The following is a 21,569-nucleotide window of genomic DNA, read 5'->3' as shown; positions in this document are numbered from 1 at the left end:
TATTTCACAAAATTCACACCTATTTTTCATTGTATTTCTTTCTTGGCTAAACTTCATGAATGGCACAAGTGCACATTTCATGACGGGGAAGCTCATGCTCACGTTTTAATGCTCTTGTGTGATTTTTCCCCCCCCCAATCATCTAGTTCACTCTTTGACATCAAATCTATTTATTTGTAGCGCGGACAAATGAGTCGTGTTTGACATTTTCGCCCTCTTTAACCGTTTTCCTGCAGGCCACTTCTGAGGTTCCTTCTAGTTTTTGTCAAATAAGCGTTGTGCTCAAAAACATGTTTTGACCAAGTGCCTCTCAGTGCTTATCAAAATTCTCATTTGAAAATGTTATTTTTCAGAACTGAGTAGTTTGAAGAAAAAAAAAATCTGAAGCCATTGTTGCTGTAATCGATTAGACTAAAGATGGACGCCTGGATCAGTTTCTCTAGATCTGGGAATATTCTTTAGGTGATAGAAGGCCGACTTTGTAACTGTCTTTCTGTGACTCTGACGGTTCAGGTCAGAGTCCATCACTACACCCAGATTTTGAGCCTGATCACTATTTTCTAGGTGTATAAGCTGAAGGTGCGTACTGACTCTTCATTGTTTCTGTTTAGGTAAAGAGATAAAAACTTCAGTTTTGTTTCTGTTCTGCAGGAGAAAGTGACGACACATCCACACACTTATTTGTTCTAATCGTTTACTCCAGTGTTTTTCAACCTTTTCTGAGCCAAGGTACACTATTTTAATTGAAAAAATCACGAGGCACACCACCAACCAAAAATGTAAACAAAGATACTCCGTAGCCGCCTATATTAGTCATTCTTATCAAAATGTCTTGAATAGGAATCAAATAAACACAAAAATGTATTTTTATCACATTTTACATTTCTTATTTCAAATTTCATGTAACATGTGCACTTCAAAAATACACCTGAACACCTGAACAGGGCCACAACAAGGTGGTCTTAAATTTGAAGAAGTTGTAGAAAACTTCAAAGTGTTGTACAAACTAATCCACAAGCATTCTTTTAGCCGGAATACAGAAAATAATTCTTATTCTGAAAAAAGCAATAATATTTGGGAACTATTTCACTGTTACAATATGAAGATTTGCATGTACAAAATGTCAATATCTGTATATTTTACCCATCTAGTGTGAAACCTGTGCATGTTTGGATGAAAACAGCTGATTTCCTGGCAGAAATTGAAGAAAGACAAAGCTCTTCCTCAACAGCTCTCAGTCTCTCTCTGGTTTCAGTTTTTATAGTATCCAGGCTTGGGAAGCTCACTTCACACAGACATGTTGTGGGAAATGGACCCATGTTCTTTCCAACTACTGCTGAGCTTCACTGTCTTTTCCATCACTGTTGTCACAGTCTTGCTAGATACGATGCTCTCACCGCTACCTGTAATATTCATGCATCACTAATTCTCTTGTTTTAATGTAAAATGCTTTGTACCTACTGCCATCTAGTGGTAAGAAAATTACATGATTACGCCGCTAGCCACTACTACAGCAGACGCTTGAAGATGGCATTATTTGCAGATAATTCATTTTCAAAAAATCTTTTAAAACCAATTACCGTATTTTTTGGACTATAGAGCGCACCATACTAGCACCTTCCTTTTTTTTTTTTAAAAAAAAAACAACAACAAAAAAACAAAAACAAAACTGGAAGCTGCTCTCGGTTTTTCATAAGGACCCAGCAGAGGGCTGCGTCCTAATAAATATGCTGGATTCAGTCTCCAAAGCCGAACCAAGGTTTCGTTCACACCAAGCTTAAGTGCAGCAGCTCTATTTCCCTCCTGTAGTGGCAGATCGACAGCCCTCAACTTAAAAGCTCCACCATACGAGTTTGAAAACATTTCTCCGTCGTGCCTGCTGCTAGCATGTGGTTGTTCTAAATGAAAATTAACGCGTTCTTCTTTGATCTACAATTTTGACTTCTAATGATTCACTTCCTGCTAGAGAGCCCCCTGGTGGTTGAAGAAAAATACACAGAAAAGCTGCACCGGGCTACAATCCGCATGGTTCAAAATTTAGGAAAAAAGTAGCAGCTTATAGTCTGGAAAATACGGTACCATAGGTGAAATTGGATCATTTCCACGGCACACCTGACGATCACTCACGGCACACTAGTGTGCCGCAGAACAGTGGTTGAAAAACACTGGTTTACTCAATTCTCGTATGGGTTGAGAGTCGTGTGGCGACTTTGAAATGTAGATCTGTGTAGTTATGGTAGGCATGTAGATACCAATTGATACCAATTAGAAGGAGTCCCAGTATCGAACCTTGTGGTGCCCCGCAAGTGACTTAACCCTTGTGCGTGCGAGGACTGAGGCAAACGTGGAGAACTGTGGCAAATGATACAAGTTTTATGGGTGTGGGGTCGGTTGGACCCCATTTGTAAACACAAGGGTTCAGTCCACTCTGATGAGAAATTCCCTGTTGCCACACAAAGCTCAGCAAAATCCTACAGAAATACTCTGATATTTTATTAGCTTCCTGCTAAGATACAGTTTTCTCTTTATATTAAATAATTTGCTATGACTGTCAGCCTCATGTATTTATTACATTTTGGTGCTTCGTTTTTAAGGAGCTCTTCAGTCGCTGATACAAGTGAGAAAAGGTGACTTCTTATTTCAGTACATCAATCAGTAGTTACAGCTCTCTTGGTAATTTGTGACAACTTATCTCTGGCTTGATTCAGTGTGTGTCATTTGAAGGCGTTTCTCCACATTTATCTTTGATTTCACCAAGGTTGGCTCTGTGGCGAAACAACATTAGGCGGCTGAGATTTATGGCTGTAAATCCACCTTCCATCCTCTCTTCTCCATTCTCCGGACTCCGGCCGCCTGTCCGCTTCGTGAACAGTTTCATTTAGGAGCAACCAATCGCGGAGAATGGCCGTTAGCTTCTCCTGCTGACGGCGATGGTTTGTTTCCTTCCAGTAAACGTCTCGTGCTCAGACCGTCTTTGTACGTTTCGTGGACGCTGGTGTCCTTAAAAGTCAAAAGCGAAAATCAGAAGGTCCCCTCCAGCTCAGACAAGTCAGGAATTGCTTCTGACATTTTATCAGGCCTCGAATGATGTCTGTAATTCTGGATTAGTCCCTGAAATGGCCTTTCGCAAATGGAGGAGAGAGGGACTTTCATTGTGTGTAATGACAGATTGTATCTGTGGCCACTGCTGCGCCTCGCTGTGATGGAGCTCTGCCTTAAAACCTGTCATAAATATCTTATTACTGCCTGGGATTTAGCATGTTCATGGGGAGACGGCGGTTTATATTCCTGCGTGTGTGTTGCACAGTCTTGCACTAAACGGACACAATTGACCTTTGTTTTTGAAAGCTGCTTATATTTATGTTGATTCCGAACGTAGCGTGTGTTAAAAGCGATCACTTGGAAAAGCCAGTGTATTGAAATCCCTCGCTGTAAAGTCGAATCTACACCTCAGACTGGCATCCCAGACGAGTTTGAGTTCTCGAAGCGCTTTTGTGTTCGTGTCAGCAGCTTGTAATTTGGAAGAGATCATGGCCAACAGCAAGGACTTCTTCTTCTTCTGTGATCCTTTGAAGGATTTATTGAAAACAGGAAGCTGACATCCTCAGAATTGAGACAAAAACATCTGACGGCAAAGTCACTCTGCTGCGTAACAAACGACTTCAAATCAAAAACAAGTGGAAAAAAAATAATTGAAAATTCATGTGAAGAGATTACAGCTGCTAATATCATAAATTGGTTTTGCCCCAAAGAGGTTCCTTAGCCTTAACTTTTAAAATCCGGCCGAAAGCAGTAAATTAACATTTTGAGACATATGCTGATTAACTTTGATTCCATCGCTGGATCCAAGGAAATGTTGACCGAGGCGAAAATAAAAAGTCAGATCATTTTATTTTGATCATGTCGGAAAAAGTCGTCATGCCCTTTCATAGCTACCGTCTCGAGTCAGATGTCAAGCTAAATGTATATTTGAGCTTTTGTAGTGTAGCCTAACTCATAGCGGCGCACGACTGCTTTCCGGCTTGACTCGTGGCCGTCATGACGTCATCACGAGATCTTGGCCGTGATTTTTTGTAATCATTACGAGATCCCACTGTCCTTCACGCACCAGCACACGCCACGGGAACGTGCGCAGAATCGATAACGCCCTCCTCCGAAGCCACACGATTTCATGGCGCTGCAGCCATGGGGGATGTGCACAACCTTCATTCACCCTTCCGGTTCCACAGAGAACCCCAACACACCACAGCCGAGGCCCGGCATGCAGAGTCCCAGGTGACACGGGCTTCTCCGAAAAGATCAAAAAGGAGATTTTCTTAAAACAGGTAGGATTTATTAGAAACAGGTAGGATTTATTAGAAACAGGTAGGATTTATTGTTTATTAGAACAATCTGAGGGTTTCCAGACCAGCCATTGTTTCTGCCTTCCTGTCACAGATGAATATCTATTGGATTAAATCTTGACTCCTGTGCTTTTTTCTATTGGAAAATATAAAGACAATCGTGTCAGAACCAACCCATTCATTTTTTTTGTTTCCAAACTGATTTAATACATTTATTTCATTCTTTCTTTATATCCACCCTAAGCCATTAAATGATAAAGTGAGCATTTTTGATGAGTGCTAACCCTTTTTATTTTTTCAAACTTTTCAAATAAACTTTCCTTTTTTGATATGTACAGATGGCATGCTGTGTGTTATCCAGGGAACATTTTCTTCTACATGAAATTTTTCTAAAGTTTGAGTAGAATAGGGTTTGGCATCTTTTTTTTTGTGTGTGTGTGTGCGCGTGTGTGTGTAAAATCTAAGAAATTTCTCCCAGCCAGAAGCTGGCAGGACGACTCATCCTTCTGGCTTATAGGTTCTTCTTTAATATGTCTCTTTTTATTTCTGATCCTACCCCTCTTTTCTTTCTCCACTCCTTCCCTTTTTTATTTTCGCCTTGCTTTAGATTTGTTCAGACTTTAGCACCTTTCAACGATTGAAGGCAGAAAACTTCAATAACCTTTGGCGTGTGATGTCTAAAAAGAAAAAAAAAATCAGCGCAGCGATTTCGGAAGTGCACTTTAGCGAGGCACGGCTCCTCTCTGGCGTAAAGGAAGTACTAAATCAGTGGGTTGTTTCCCTTTGAAAGCATGGGAAAGCATGTCTGAGTTTACTGTCATTTTCCCAATGTTTTGCGGTAATTACTGCAAAACATTCCATGCAAAACAATCCGAGCAGTTCCTCGATTTCTGCTCGAGTGTCAAATTGCACACTCAGAGGCGCTGGAGCGCACCACAGTTTTTTGGGGGGCGGGCGCAGAAGTCGTCTTTCACACACCATTTGGAGCCAACACCTGTAACCGCTTGACGGATAATCTTAAGACGAACACCTGAACACCGTAACCCGGATCCCGTTGTGAACGTTTTACGTGTTAAACAACATAATCTGCAACGCAAACATTGCTTTGGGAGCTGAACGATCGCTATATGTTGTGATGATCCTCGCTCCCCAGACCTTTCCTCGCGGCCTTCCTGGATCCGCTGCTCTTTTTTTTATTTTCGTGGCATATACCCGTGAGCCTGTTTTTCAGCCTGTGAAAGAAATGTGCCAACATTAGACAACACTCATCACTTTCTCTGGGACCTAATCCCTGCCACGCTGAAAGCTGATTATATAATTACCAATTCTCTCCCAAAGATGGGGATGAGAGGGAGAGACAGAGAGAGGCCTGTGTGTGTGTGGATGAGGGCTATAGAGTCTGTGTGAGAGAATTAATGAGCGCGGCGGAGGGGGTGACTTGGTTTTAACGGAAAAGTTAAATATATGGAATCAGGCAAACAGGCAGCTGGCAGCGAGGGACCAAAGTTAATCGTGTTTTATGCCACTGGATATCTGAGATTGCAGGGAGAATGAGAGAAGGCAAAGAAAACAAAACTAGAGCTGCTGAACATAATTTAATCATGTACTATAATAAGCATCTGAGAGGAGTCACTTTTAAAACCGAGGATGGATCAACGTTACTCTGTCGGTGATGAATTTCCCTCAGTGATCAGATGGGAAAGCAGTGACTGAAATGGACTTTAAATTGAGCACTGAAATTTTAGAGGGTAATTTCCACATAAATTATTAAAGTACTAGATACAGACTAACTATGATTTATGGTTTTAGAAATGCTTTCCACCTTTGTGGCCTAAAGACTTGCAAATATTCACCCAATGAGTATCAACTACTATTTACTTAGCACATCTAGTGGTCTCACTTTTAATTGACTCCATTATTATTTAATTGTAGTTGTCAAAACTCTGTTTACCTAAACTGGTTATACACTACATATGTAAGAGGCAGCCACCAAGGAAAGCAAACATCCCTTAACACACAAAACCAAAGATCCCTTACAGAAAACCAGAGCCACGATATTGTTCCCGCTTACTTTCTCTGCAGTCATTGGTACGATGGTGGCGACGGCGGTAGGAATTCATCCCACTATGGTTCAATTCCTGCTCCTCTGTCGTTGTATTCTTGGGCAAGACACCTCACCCGCCTTATGGTGCCGGTGCATGGCCGCCTCACCTCTGTCAGACTACCTCAGGGCAGCTGTGGCTACTGTCCAGTAGCTTACCACCATCTGTATGTGTGAATGAATAATTGTAGTGTGAAACACTTTGTGGCCATGTGGACTTGATAAAGCACCATGTACAGGACAAAGTTGGTAAATGTCTTCTTGACAGACCTCTTTTGAAGGTTTCCATCCCGCCAGAAAGTCTGAAAAAAGACAACTACCCACACACACTGAAAGGCCATATGAGTTTTGACAATCTAGTGGAGAACCTTCCCATCTGGCAATCCTTCCAGAGGCCCTTAACTTTTGCAAGGACTAGGAGATTGGTGGAACCTCAAGGGAAGGGTGTTGTCACCTGCTTCAAGGTCATGTTTAAGAGACTTCCTCTACAAAGTACAGCAGCATTTCAGGACAATGTGAAGCAACCTGGAGTTTCTGGGACTACCCTGATGTCCATTGACATGAACAGGAATGACCAACAGAGTCAACGGTAATGGCTATAGTGGGGGACATAGTTGTGGAAATGGAGCATTGTGGGTTGTGCTATGCATGCATCATTGAACGCCACAAGGAAAATGCAGTACCCTGTCTCACTGCGATGCTTTGGCAAATTCCAGGAAGGTGGACGGAGGCCACGATCTTCAAAGTGCTTGTGTTTGAACAACAACTTTGTCTCTTTTGCTAAATGAAAACTATTCATCCTGGAAATTGGGGGTGTTGCAGGCAGACCTCTACAGATTGAAGATTCTGTCTACGTCCTCTTGCCAAAAGCGTTTGTTTTCATCCTATGGTAACTCCACTACGATATGACATACATGATGGTAACCACCACTAGCCTCAAAAAGTGAGCCCCCAAAAGATCCTCAGGTGAAGGAGGAACAAAATTCCTGGAAAACAATGAGCTTGTTCTCAACACCGTCTTCCTGCCAGCAGACACAAGCCGTCATTGGACAAATTTGGAGGTGGGAATGATTGACATCAATCAAAACAATGAACTTCAATAGGCCTACAAAACATATGTAAGGCATCGCAAAGTAGCTGGTTTACCTGCAAGGTCTGATAAGGCTGTTGGTTCTAAGCAGTGAGACGAACTGTGATATTTGTACGTTTTGCTGTGCTGTTTGTTTGTCTTGCCTCTTCCGTTTAATGACAGTGTGGTGTTTGTTACTGCCCGTCTTTCCACTTAAGGTTTATTTTACTTTCCATTTTGGTTTCAATTTGAAAACAGTGTTCTCAATTTAGACGGCCATGTTGAACTAATGAAAGAAACGGGGATATTCATAAATGACTAATCAGCAGGTCACATAAAAAGGATCAGAATAATCCCACAATTTAGAAAAAACATCAGAGCCACAATATGGGTCTATTTTCACTTTAATTGCATTAACACCAGTAAAACAAGGATCTTTCAGTCAAGCAAAGAAATGTCAGAATTGCACAAATTAGAAAAGACAGATGAAATGAAGGATTGATGTGCACCTAATCAAAGCAACTGGAAGTGGCCAAGGAAACAAACACGGCCCTTTGATGTACGACTGCCTTCCTTTCTGCCAGCGTTATTGAGATTAAGTAAAATGAGATTGCTTTCATGCCTTTGCAAATATCTCCATGTTGGGAATTAATTTTCTATTGGCACGAGATATGATAAATAATAAATTGGCAGAGAAGTTTCCCATCTGTGAAGATGGCTATGAAGGATGAATCTCTGAAGAGGAGAATCTTAGACCAGAAAGTCTTTGGAACACCAGCAGACCGTCGTTTTCAGAAAATTAAGTCATAAATGGCGGGGAAAATCTCCCATCACTTGTCAGTTAGCAGAATAAAAAGGCGTTTAATGAATCATTTTGAAGACAGTAGTATATTGTGGTTGGCATATCAAATACGAGTTAAATGTAGAAACAAAAAGAAAATTATTCAAAATTCCTTTGATGTCCAAGATGGATTATACGGGTCCTTGTAGATCTTCTAAAGATTTCTGGTTGTCAAAATGGATTGTGGATGGTGATGGGTTTGAGAAACTAGGGTTGCCAGATAATTTTTTCCCACCGCTATTCCAATTGTATATGGTAACCTGAATGCCTCTCAGCACAATTATGTTTTTATAATGGCTTGCGATTACGATTAACTTGTGGTAGATAAACAGGTCTTGTCTTGTGTACTTTGCCTTGTTTTCACAAAGGCAGTACCTCATAGGTTACCATGGCAATTTATCCTGCGCAGCTAGCCTGGCTAACATCCAGGTTTAATTCTGGTGCCTTGTCTGTTCAGTCAGTGGTCATGCCAATCAGAAACAAATGTCTGAGAAAAAAACTTCTAAGCATTAAGTAAAGTACAATTATTATTTTTAAAGTGGCATTATTATATATTTTCCAGGCATGTAGAGCCATTTTAAAGCACAATGAAGTAAGAATGTTACCTTCAATTTTATACATCAAACATGACTTTCAACAAATTTGGCCTTGCAGTCTGACGCCTTCAAATTGACCTCTGTCTCTTTAAGAAGCTCCTGCTCTTTCTGCACATTATCACGGGTGAAGAATACCTTTCGATTTTGCCGAGCTCATAACTATTCTTAGGACCATTCAAGAATCTTTTTCAAAAATGCATGAAAGAATCAAAGCAACACTCAACATTAGGACATGATCTAAATCTAAGTTTACATAATAACTCCCTACCCTAAACTTTTAACATTATGATGATAGGCTATATCATCATCGGCTTTATAATTATCCATGCAGGCATTGTTACTGTTCAGTTTGTGTGTCTTCATTGTGTCTGAAGATTTCTCTCTCTGTCTCTCTTTCTCTCTCTCTCTGTCTCTCTTTCTCTGTCTCTCACTGTAGTGACAAATACAGTAGAATGATGATTTGTGTGGTGTGATTAGTTTTATTTGTTCTCATGTTTTGCATTGCTACATGTTGAATTTTAATATTACTGTACATTTTGGGGACTACAGGTGGAAGTTAGCATTTGTAGCTAGAGCCTGGTACAGTACATCTCTCCTTCAGTTGTTAATGATGTACATTTTACCCTTTTAAGTACATTTTAAATTTGTGGAAAAGCTCTTGCATGTAATGCTTTTTTTGTTTTGTTTTTAATGTCGGTGCTAATAACCTGAAGTAATATTTCTGCCATGTTATGGTACCATGAGAATCTCATCCTAGCCTGTGTGTTATCAATGCTAAGCTAACGCGCAGCAAATTGAGAAAGCAGATATTTGGTGTGTAGTGCTTTACGGTGTGACTTGACAGTGAAATATCTGTGCCATCCATCAGTGCTCCTGACATGACTTTGTGTCTGCACGGGTTTAATCACAGCAACCCCCTCTCCCCCACACACACACACACACACTCCCTGAGCAGTGATGACTCATCCTGTTTGAGTGGGACCTTCTCGTCAACCAAATTGCGGCTTTCTACTACCATGTAACCTCCACTCCCACCCCTCTCCTGGAAAAACAGAGATCTTTTGATCTCAAGTTTTCTGCCTGCCTGATATTTTTATCCACCAACCAGCCCGAGTGTTAATTATAGCAAATATTCATTCATTAAAAGTGAAGCCTCTGTGACTTGGCAGGGTGCACACTCTCTGACACAGCAGTAACAACCACATGTGTCAAACTCGAGGCCCGGGGGCCAAATGTGGCCCCCCCTGTAGCTTTTTTTTTTTTTTGTGGCCCTCTAGACTCCAAATTGCATCAATAAGTTCCCAGTTTTTCACAAATTCACATAAAATTAACAGATTCCCACATTTTTTTCTGATTTTACTCCAATTTTGTATTTTTAATCAAAATTGTCCGAAAACACTGGGTTTAAGTGACTGCTGCCTCAGCCTCACTTGATGTCAAGTTGTAGTATGTGATCAACATGGCGATGAATAAGAAGTAAAAGGTCACATTTAGCACGACACATTAGCGAAAATATCGTAAGAATTCCTTACAAGTATTTCTAAATTACCACCACTAAATCTTTGAAAAACGATCACAAAATCCTGGATGGATTGAGCAGCGTGAAAAGATTTTCAATATTATTTAATTTTAAGAAACGCTTACTGAATGCTGAAACAAACAGCTGTTTATTGATATTTTAACAGTTAATGGTTTTTATCAATACATTCTGGCACAGGGTTTTGATTTGGCCCGAGATGAAAATGAGTTTGACGCCCCTGGGTTAAACATGGCCGCTCCCTCTGAACTTATGTTTGGCTCGGCACTGGAAGGTGGAAAAGTCGTACATGTAGAAGACGAGCATCAGAGCTGAAGTCTGTGTTTATCTCTGTGTGCAATATTTAAAAATGTAATTTCAACACACCTGCAAAAATAAAATCACCAGTTCAGTAGTGAGTTGCTCTCGAAAGTGTGATTGGCTGGCAGAGTGATCAACTTTCAATAAAGATGTTTTCACACAAAGAGATAACAGAACGGAGTTCAATAAAAAAAAAATCCTCCTCTTCCTACAACAAAGACATTTTATCCAAAAACTTGTTTCCATTAAGCTAGTTTATTTTTATATTTTAAATTTGCGCTAGCTGCGTTAGCTTAAAGGCATCTTGTGTCTTTATGGTTCAACTTATTCAAGAACAGGCCAAAAACAACATTGCATTTTTGACGGTAAGCTTTCTGAACCACAAGCTATCCACCTTGATGGATATTTAAATCCATATGTTTTGGATCCCAGGATCCCCCAAAAAAACCCAGATTGGAGCATCTCTAGCTACATTCACACCAGATGATGACACATCACCAAATTGGTCGTTTTTAATCAACTCTTGGGGCTCGCGCCGACCTGGGATGGGCGTAAATTCACTTTTGCTGCTTCAGTGGCGCTTTAATTGTTTGGCAGAGCCTCCACAATGGCTCTTCGTTCAAACACAATATACAACGATGTCAAGAGGCAGGTCATTAAAAACCTCACAGTGGACTGCAAATATTTTAATAGCTCAATAATGGCGACTGAACGCTAAAGATAAGGATTAGAATTACTGTACAATGAAGAAGCGTGACGTGTGTCTGCTGTGCAAGAGCAATTTATCAATCCTCCTCTGACAGGGCCTAATTGAATGAAAATGACTCAGGCCTTGAAAGATTGTTTGTTGAGCAACTAATCTGTGCAACCCTCCACCCTCCTGTCTTGCCCATAAGGCCAAAGGAAAAAAAAAGTGGGGAACTCAATCAATGTCCCATTACCACTGTGAGTCTTTAAACCACACTTACAGTATGCAGTACTCTCCAAACGGAGCATGTTTAACTTGTACTGAATAGGAGTCTCATCAATCAACCCGAATAACATGAGAGGAGGCGGTGTGGGGGGTGGAGAGGAGTTCACCATCGATGAAACAACAGAGGTCATTGCCTCACACCGTATGTGGCACTGAAAGCAATTCTCTATCCAGCTTTATTCTGGGTGTATAGGTCTGTCTTATCTGCGAATGAAATATTAACCCCCAGACCGTTGGTTAAGTGTTTCATAAATGTTGCATGGTGTAGAAGAAGTAATTGGTTCCCTCATCCATTATGGTTGTCGCCCTGGCCCAAAGAAAAGGAAATGGCTTCTGTGGAAGACGGGAGCAGGAATCCTAATGGAATTCCACGGACCTCCACTGGATTCGACGCCGCGTCTGTGGAAAGGCACTTTAGGAGACGCTGCTGCTTCTCAATTATGGATTCATTTTAGTAACCGCCACGTATCGGTGTCAAGGAAAAATTTTTACTTGACATCGGAGTTATTTTTCTTATATTTAGGATATTCTAATAATAATTGCTTTTCTGCAGTTTATGTGGAAAGGTGTTAGGGTTCTCTTATTATATTGATTACCAGTTCAGAAAACAGATTATGCTAAAACCAAAAACTGCAGACTTGGTGAATGTTTGATTACCTTCGTCAGTGGCTCAGTTTCTCTGACTGGTTAATTCAATAAAGAGTCAATACACTACTTTGTTTCAATTACAGCAGTAGGTCTTTTAAGAGATGAGACACTGTTTCTCATTCTTATTTGCAAATATGCTGAGTCTAATTGTTAAAAAAAACATGTTTCAATTTTTGGTACATTTTCAGTTGTGTTTTGGTCTGACTAAAATATTTGAACACATGGACGTCTGTATTAGGAATATTAAGACGAGCCGGACTTCCTAAGTAAGAAGTTTCACTGGATCAGAAACTAGCTTTGTATTTTTTTCACCGTATAATTGGGCAATTTGACATTTTGAAAATAAATTAGCTTAATTGAAACGAGACAATTTTGACAAGACTTGTTCTTGCTAAAAGTTTTGGCGCAACAATGAAGGTTTTTTCTTTTTGGCCATATCAGAATTAGTTTATTTCACAAAACTGCAGTGGAAACACTTTTTTTTCGCATCACATGAATCACATGATCAACGTCCGGATGTTGCCGCTGGCGCAAGCCGCAAGCAAGACAACAAAACGTAGTTGGAGGATGAAGGCGTGGTGTATTTTTCAATAACTTATTGCATGAACATACTTGTCAGGATCTGGGGTTGCTTGAGTTTGGCTTTGGATTTTTGTCATTTTTGGTGTTCCTTAGATTTTTCTATTTAGTTTGCCCTGTTTTCCTCTTCTGTTCTTAATGATTCTAGTTATGTTTTTTGTGTTTATAGTTATTTTCTGTTCTAGTTTATCATGCTTCTTTAGTCTTAGTTATTCTTCAGTGTTAGTAGTATTTCCTGTTCCCTTGTGTTTTCTCCTGTGCCACTTTTCTCTCTCCCTCCCCTCAGTATGCTTCCACTCCTTTCATTCACACCTGCAATGAATTAGCTCATCAGCGCAGGTCTATTGTTCCAACACTCAACCCCCCAGTATTTAAGCTCCTCATTGTCAGTCACTACTTGCTGGTTTGTCATGTCACCTCTCCTCGTCACTCTCCTCACTTCTCCCTGGTTCTTCTGTGATCTTATAATGTTTTTGATTTTCTTGTTTCCTGGACTTTGCATTTTTTATTTGTTGTTTTTTTTTTTAATTTTCCCCGCTTAATTTTGTTTTCTGTTTTGTTGCTTTTGGTTTTGGTTTTAACCAAGGCATTTTTTATTTTCTTTTTTTGTTCATTGGAACGATTTCATTTTTGGTTTTTTTTTTTTTTTACTTTGGCTGAAGTTCTGCACATATTTGTAATAAAAATGCAGTTCTAGTGAGGGGTCAATGGGACTGATTTTACCATGTCCATTTTTTAAAAGCCTTCATTGGCGGTTCCCTTTGTTTGTGCTTGGAGCAGTGAGTTATGGTAGTATTTTTGTTTTTTTTTATGTTTGGGGTCTAACAGAATATTTTTCAAATGTTAAGGGGACATATGACAAATATGCAGTAAATTTCTTGACTACTTTTGTGACGGAATTTGAAACAATCAGATTTCACAGACCTTTATTTATAACTTCTTTCAATAATAATGTTAAAAAATGGTATTAAAAATATTGTAAATTAAACGTAAAGAGACACTGCTTGAATTTACATAGTCGAGAGTTAATTATCACAGAGCGTCGTTCATTTCCTCCTTTATCTATTCAATCAAAGTGACATCTGCATTGCTGCACCGGGTCGACGTGTTTGAGCTCTGCACAGCTCTGCAGCTTTGTATCCGACAGACAATTGTCTGAAGTTTTGGATCAGGCAGGGATTATGGATCTGGGCTCAAATTTCTGTCAGAAGAAAGGCTCATCGGTGTCAAGCCATCCGCTGTTGAGAGCGGCCGTAAGAGCTCATCCTTCTGTGGAGAATTTTTGGATCCGCATCCAGCTCTGTCTTTTATCTCGCCGCTTGCAGATGCCTCCGTCAGCGTGGGGATGGCTATCTGGGACTCTGTTCCAATACAATTTGTCTTCTCACTTCCAGAGTTTTCTCTGTGTTTATGTGGCAATTGTGGTTTAAATACCAGCATATGTTTAGGCATCTGGATGGGATTCAGGCACGGAGAGGAACGTGCGTCGAGGTAAAATCACATTGCCTTTACAAAAAGTTGCTCTGTCTCTTGCTATATCCGCTACGCATTTTAATTAATTCTAATTGAATTTTATGTAAAGGAAACATGCAAAGACGTGCATAAATATCAAGTGAAAGGTAAATGACACATGGCATTAAATAAACAGCTAAAAAGAAGTGAAACGCCATCTTCAGGAAGTCATCACAACATGGCTCCTCTATTAACCCTTTAACAACGTTTTTACCAAAAGAAGTAGCTTGTATAATGAGGGATTCAAAGAAGACGGATCCTCTGTGGGGCGGAGCTGCGCATTGAAGGCGGAGCTAGGTCCACCAAGCGTTTTCCACAGCTGAATGGTTACCTTGATTTTTTTTGTTTAAAAAAATCATGGCAACACTGCAGATATATTTTTGATGAGGGATTAACATTATAACATGATGTAAAGCGTGAATAGTACATAATATTGGGACTTTAAATGTGTTGTTTTTAAAGTGACAAAATGTAAAATGGCTCAAAGGGAATCTTTTGCACATTACTGTATGTCTTATTAGAAAGAGGAAGGAGGTTTGTTTTGCCAAAAACCTTTCTGGGGCTTTATGAAATCCTTCTATGAGACAAAACAGTGAAGTTATTGAGAGGTTTTATACTTCTGTGTTTGAAAACAGAACTAGATTTGATCTGTCAGACAGTCTGTAATAACGGGGCAGCGTGGTATCAGTCAATCTTGCTATGAAAAATGCTGTCTGTGTGGATGACCCGGAGGGCACCCACCTAATAAACAACTTAATGCCCCGGCCCTCTCCGACTGCAGATCCGATCCGTCCCCGACACACACGTTTCTGTCAAGTTAGATCTTAACATCTTTTCATGTGTTTCTCTGCGTCACTTACACACTGACCTCTCTGCAAGCGTCAGAATCAGCGCAGGCAATCAGGGCGCTAAGCTCCCGTCGGCATGCGGATTCGCTCGTTCAGACGGGGAGACTTCACGTGTTTAAAGGTCCTATCAAGAGACTTGATTGTACCTCACTCTGCCGGGCTACAAGCCGGGATCTGATAAGTTCGCAGGGTTGTTTTGGTCTCTTGGAAGACGAGGTTTCGTGACTTTAATCCCTTTCTTCACAATTCGCGTCCTATAGGGCAGGAGCGGGTAAGCTGCGGCGAAAGCGGCTTACCTCTCCAATGTGTTGTATATGGCTCCGGGGCAAACCTTTGCTTTCACACACGATTAAGTGTATCTGACAGATATTCATAATTTACGAGAGATTCCAAGGATCGAGCCCTCAAGTGCCAAGAGGTTGCCTTCTCAGGTACAAGCGATAACGTTGGCGGCTACGTTTGTCTGCTTATCCAACCCTTCCCCTCCGCCATTCTGATTATGTCACTTTGAGTAATGTAGATCTGCTTGTACGTGGTCTATATTTATATGAAACTGAATATTCATGAATCGCAGAATGGCGTTGAGCTTAAGAGAATAAAACATATTTGATAGTTGAACAGTTTTGAATTTCTTTGCATTTTTTTTACTTTAGAGCCGTATACTTTTTGGTTTTACTTTTATAAACTGTGGAGTACCTATTACTTTACACCAAATTTTAAAACAGAAAACTGTTTAGTTTATTACTTTTAGAAATTGTGGAGTACTCGTTACCTTAGATCAACATGTAGCTTCATACTTTTAATAACGGAGCAAGATCTAGAGAAACTCCTGTTAAGTTTACAAATCTAGAACAAACTTAGAAAGTATCATAGACGGTATAAAATAGATGGTACTTTATAGATGGCACTTTTTACTTTATTCTAGTTTAATCAGAGCAAGAATCCAGAGAAACCCCTACTAGCTTATAAATTATGGACTTCTTATTCTTATTAAACACGGGGAACCAATATGAAGTTTTATACTTTTACCTTTTTGTCTTTCTTTTGGTTTTGACTATTTTAAAGATGTAATACTTGGTTGAAAGTTAAAATAGTAGCTAGGTTTTGAAACGGGTTGCAAATCCAGCATTTCGCAGACAACATGCTCCAACATTTACCAGTAATCTAGAGATGAAACATTTTGTAGATAATCGTCCATAACAGATGTCGTGCAACACATTTTGTATAACGTAAACTGTGCAGCAAACCGCCAGTGTGTTTTGTACACTCCCCAAAGTTCATAAATCCAACGTAGAACTGGTTCCCCAAAGTGACAGGTGATCAGTCTTCTACCGAACCCCTTTCAAGTTATATTGATTTTCATATTAAATCACTTGTACAGTATATCAGCTTCCATGTTACATAATAGATGCAACATGCGTTCTGAATCACATTTCATCGATTGTTGGTCTTTCAGAAACCAATCTTCTCTGTTCCACCGACGTTGTCAGCCTTTATACTGACGTTTCCCAGAAAGAGGGTTTGGAAGTCTGGTTGTGTTCTCAATAAGAGAGAAACTCTCAAAATCCCTGCACATTTATTTATTTATTTTTTGTTGGATCTTACAAAATCTGTGTTGAATAAACATGATGTTGCATTTTTAGAAATTCTTTCTAAAAATGCCAGGGAGTCAGCGTGGGTAGAAGATTTGCTCCTACTGAAGCTGTCCTATTCATGGATAAATATTTGTTTCGAGCAAACTTTGAAAGAATTTTTTTTTTCTGTACTAAAAGAAAAAAAACAAACTTGAATGCGTTTCCGTGTTTTTCTTCGAATACTGCCAAAATTCAGCTGTTATTTTTCATTTATTTTCCTTCCGGGTTGATAAAACTTACTTTCAAACATAATGTGCTCAGCCTCATCAAGGAGTCCACTCCTCTCCATCCGTATTTCAGGATTTATGTCTTGTTGACAACATTTCCTTTTCGTCCCTTATTAAACTCACCTTACACCACAACGTGCGTTGTTCGCCGTCTTCCCCTCGTCACGCCTCATCCTCACAATTCCTGCACATTTCCATCTGCCCCATTAAGGCTCCACCCTCACGCTAACCCCTCATAAAGAACGCCTGATTGGAATAGACGCCGACCTCATACTTGTCTTGATGAGCAAGTGGTGCATGCTGAACTGATTAATAACCTGTCACACAGAGCTGTTGGAGATAATGATTGATTCATTTCCCCCCAGACTGGCATTTATCCCACCAATTCCCCTAACGCCATTACTATGGAGAGAAGCCACCGCGATGTCGGCGAGGAGACGGACCATGACTGTGTGATCTCAAAACAAATCCCCCGCTTGTCACGAGACACAAGTTTCCAATTTCACAGATATTACCACATATATAAGAAGTCGAGCTGATATGTTGTTTTGTCAGTTATCTGAAGATGACGCCTCAGGCTTGATTCACTGTTACTCACATGGTTCACTGTCTGAACGAATAAACAAACTTTGCATTAAATTTAGCTCCGATGCCGACTCAGATTTTATAAGTCGGCCTTCTAGTGCCTTCTAATACTTTTTACTAAGTATTTTTTATCCTGGGGTTGAATATATGGAAGTCAAATTGGGGGGGAAAGGTTGATAAAATATAGAGAAAACTCACTTTGTGTCCGGTAAAACAGCATGTAGTTTCCATCGTCTCAAAACCTCGATTGAAACTGGATACAGTAGGTTTAAAAAAGGAAAGGCATGTACAGTGAAATAATGCATTTTGCCTTATGGGATTGATGGCAGGCTGGTAGTGTTTTCTTTTTAAGCAGGTAGATAGTGGAGGTGAACATAAACTCTCAGATCTCAACATCATACCAAACAGAGGCATAGCTAAAAGAAGCCATGAAATTACGGAAATAAATTTGCTTAACGGATACATGCCATACATGCCAATATCAAAAAATCTCATGTTTTCCGATAAGTTTTTGCACTGGGATGAGGTGTTTCTTTTTTCAGTCATATTGAAGTAGAAAAACTCCAAAGGAAACACTTTTGTTTGCATCAAATGAGACACATGATCAACAACCGGATGTTACTACTGCCGAAAACCACAAAGACAACAGGAAGTTGTGGGATGATGGTAATGATTTGTTTTTGTTTTTGTCAGACAATTCGCAGATGGCTCCACCAGAGCCAGAGTGTTTGCTAATTGCTGCTGGCTAGTCTAAAGGAGTTGAGTGAGGGAGCCAGGGGCTGTTCTGTGAGGTGAAAGCTCGGAAACTGTAACTCTAAGGAGGAGCTGCGTCTCGAAGGTGGAGCTAGGTCCCCCCCAGGTGTTTTGCACAGCTGAATGGTTGCCATGGAGATTAAAGGATTTCTTAAACACGCATGAAAGAACCAAGGCGACACTCCAGGTACGTTTTTGATGGGGGAATAACATAACATGATATGAAGCTCAAAAAAATCTGATATTTACATAATACTTCCACTTTAAAGACATTCAAAGTCAGACTCGGTCACCCATTTCATCAACCTTAAACACACTCAGGCATGAGTAGACATCATGATTTCACTTCGATGGTCAGCAATGCCTAATTTTCTACATCCTTTGAATGGCGGTGCTCAGTGAGTTGCTGCGTCCTCACTCAGTCTGCTCTGGAAGATGGCTGCCTCCTCAGCAGCTGGTCATGCGGTTTCTCCGCCATCAGAACAGGTCTATTATCTTCCATCCCTCAAAGATTTTCCTTCCCCCACCAGAACCCATAAAAAACACATTACATTGTGTCACATGGAGCTAAAAGAAAAACATTTAGGAATGGAGGACATGCGCGTTTGTAAATGCTTCCTACAGAGGTGGCTGCAGGGAAGAAGAGTTACAGATACAAGACAAAGAATAATGGACAAAATTTGGAGGAAAAGACTTTTAAGCTTTTCCTCATTTATTTGCCGAATATCACAACAGAAAAAGTCTGTTGTGTTTTCTCTGATTTCTATTTACATTCTGAATATAAATCCAGACATTATGTAAATCTTCAAGTGACCCAAGTCAATAGCACATTTCTATTAAACAGACTATACTGTCTTAAAGTGGCAGTATTAAGTGAAATCAACTTTTGTGAGCATCAAAAACACACCTGGAGCCTTGATTCATTCATACATGTTTGAGAAATCCTATAGTCTCCATGGCAACCATTCAGCTGCTAAAAACATATGAAGGGACTCAATGCTCATCTCCTCCTTTTTTCCAGGTTTAGCTCATCCTTGGTAATGGAGTTTCCGAGTTTCCGTTTCACACAACAGCCCTCCTCTGCAACTCCCCCACTCAGCTCCTTCAGACTAGCCAGCAGCAATTAGTAAACACCTGGTTCATTATAGGAGCTCGTTTTCTTGTGAAATGCTGGTAAAATTGTTGTTAGAGGGTCAATGGAGGAGCCATGTTGTGATGACTTCCTGAAGGCGGAGTTTTAGAAAGAGCAGGAGCTTCTTAAAGAGACAGTGTCTTAATTTCAAGGTGCCAAATTACAAGGTCAAATTTCCTTTAAGTCATATTTGGCATTTACATAGCTGAAGTTAACAGTGTTATTTTATAGCACAATCTAGAAACTATGTGCTTGGAAAACACAATACTGCCTCTTTAGATAATATTATATATCTGACATTGTAAATTTCCCCTTACTGTACACTCGCTTATTCTAGTTTTTCTGTTTTTATTTTTAGTCTTTAACTTAGTTTGGATATCCATGTCTCTTTTCTAACTTGCTGCTGGCACGCCTGAATTTCCACACTTTGAGATAATAATCATATAGAATCAATATTCTTTTCTATTTCCTCTTGTTGATTTTCATTCCTTGCCCTTCATACCCTCAACATTGTGAGAACAGCTGGAATGGGGATAATCTAGGAGTCATTGGATAAAACATGGTGGTTTAATCGATGTTTATATATGAAGCCTGTGATGAGCTGAGGAATTGGAAATAGCTGGAGAGCATCGATTGCACACTGAAGACCATTGTAATGCAAGACGGAGCCAGGGGACATAAAAGAATGTCATCTAAAATGGACGTTCGAGCACTGAGTAGAAAGACTGATATTATTAATGTATGATGTAAAGAGTAATGGACCACCAGCAGAGCCCCATGGCAGTCCATTACTGATCATAAAAAGACCCGACTGAGCAGCGGCAGCAGCGACAGCGGAGGCAACATCCTGAGAAGTCATGTGTGAGGAAGCAGCTCCGGTTATTAAGACTGGACACTCACCTACTGACATTTGTCTTCAGCTCACCCACGCCTTTCAGTACATGCTATAACATCCACAGGAGGAAAGTAAAACATTACATTAATACATGTAATTAAGGACTAACATATTGCTTTCCCTTTTTAATAATTTATCATTTTTTGGTTCTTCATCTACCATGTAAACAAAAAACACTCTATTCTGCAAATGCCTAAGATACTCCACTGGACTTTTTTTTTTTTGTTTTTGCACATTTTGTTTTTATCTCTGTTTGCTCACTTGATATTAATATCTGAATTTGATTTGCCTATATACATTTACTTACATTATTGTAATATTAGACTATCAGATGAAAGGTTTATAATGTATTTTTGAGCCACAAAGAATAATTTTATATCACAATCGAGTAACCATGTTACCTTCAGCCGTCATAAAAATGCTGAATGCAGAACATGACTTAAAATAAATCTGACTTTGCAATTTGATGCTTTGAAATTGACCCATGTCTCTTTAAAAGTCCCTACTCTTTCTGACACTCTGCCTCCAGCACATCATCACAACAACGCTACACCTGTGTTGTCCTGTGTCTCTGTAAGCTGAAAAGAGTGACTTAAGATTAAAGAGCATCACTACGCTGTGTGGGGAACCCGGTAAAGGAGCTGCTGCTCCAGGTGGGTGTGTTATCTACTGGGCCATCCGGGCACTTAAGAGTTTTTAGTTCCAGAGTTTAATGAAACAAAGATGGCCTTAAGTAAAGAATCCAGTCAGTCTGTTCCTGTGACAGTTGTTATTCTCTGACAATGTTTTATTGTGGAAGAATGTTGCAGGGTAAAACTGTTCATCTTGTTGGATGAGTTGGCAGAAATTTCTGAGGCCTCCGTCTGTTTTAGCCTTGGGCTTCAGGGATATTTATCCATTTTTCAATGTTACTGTAATAACATTTTAGCAACTTTTTATTTCTTCCAAACCATCTTTTCTACCATATAAAAAAAGACCTTCAAACACATCCTTTTA

At 39.9% G+C, this 21,569-nt stretch overlaps 1 long non-coding RNA gene across 1 annotated transcript; it reads right to left on the bottom strand.

Annotated features, from left to right (window-relative positions):
- Positions 1-331: 331 nt before the first annotated feature.
- On the bottom strand, positions 332-7,118 carry LOC107835659 (uncharacterized). Its single transcript, XR_001661476.1, has 3 exons — positions 7,107-7,118; positions 2,476-2,482; positions 332-573 (listed from the first exon to the last, which is right to left on the bottom strand). It is a non-coding gene; the product is annotated as an uncharacterized LOC107835659 (long non-coding RNA).
- Between the last annotated feature and the right edge of the window lie 14,451 nt (positions 7,119-21,569).

Source organism: Poecilia formosa, unplaced genomic scaffold (assembly GCF_000485575.1).
Source record: "Poecilia formosa unplaced genomic scaffold, Poecilia_formosa-5.1.2 Scaffold17, whole genome shotgun sequence".
Lineage (NCBI taxonomy): Eukaryota > Metazoa > Chordata > Actinopteri > Cyprinodontiformes > Poeciliidae > Poecilia > Poecilia formosa.
Note: the sequence above shows the minus strand (reverse complement) of the source record. Positions and strands in the feature narration are given on the sequence as shown.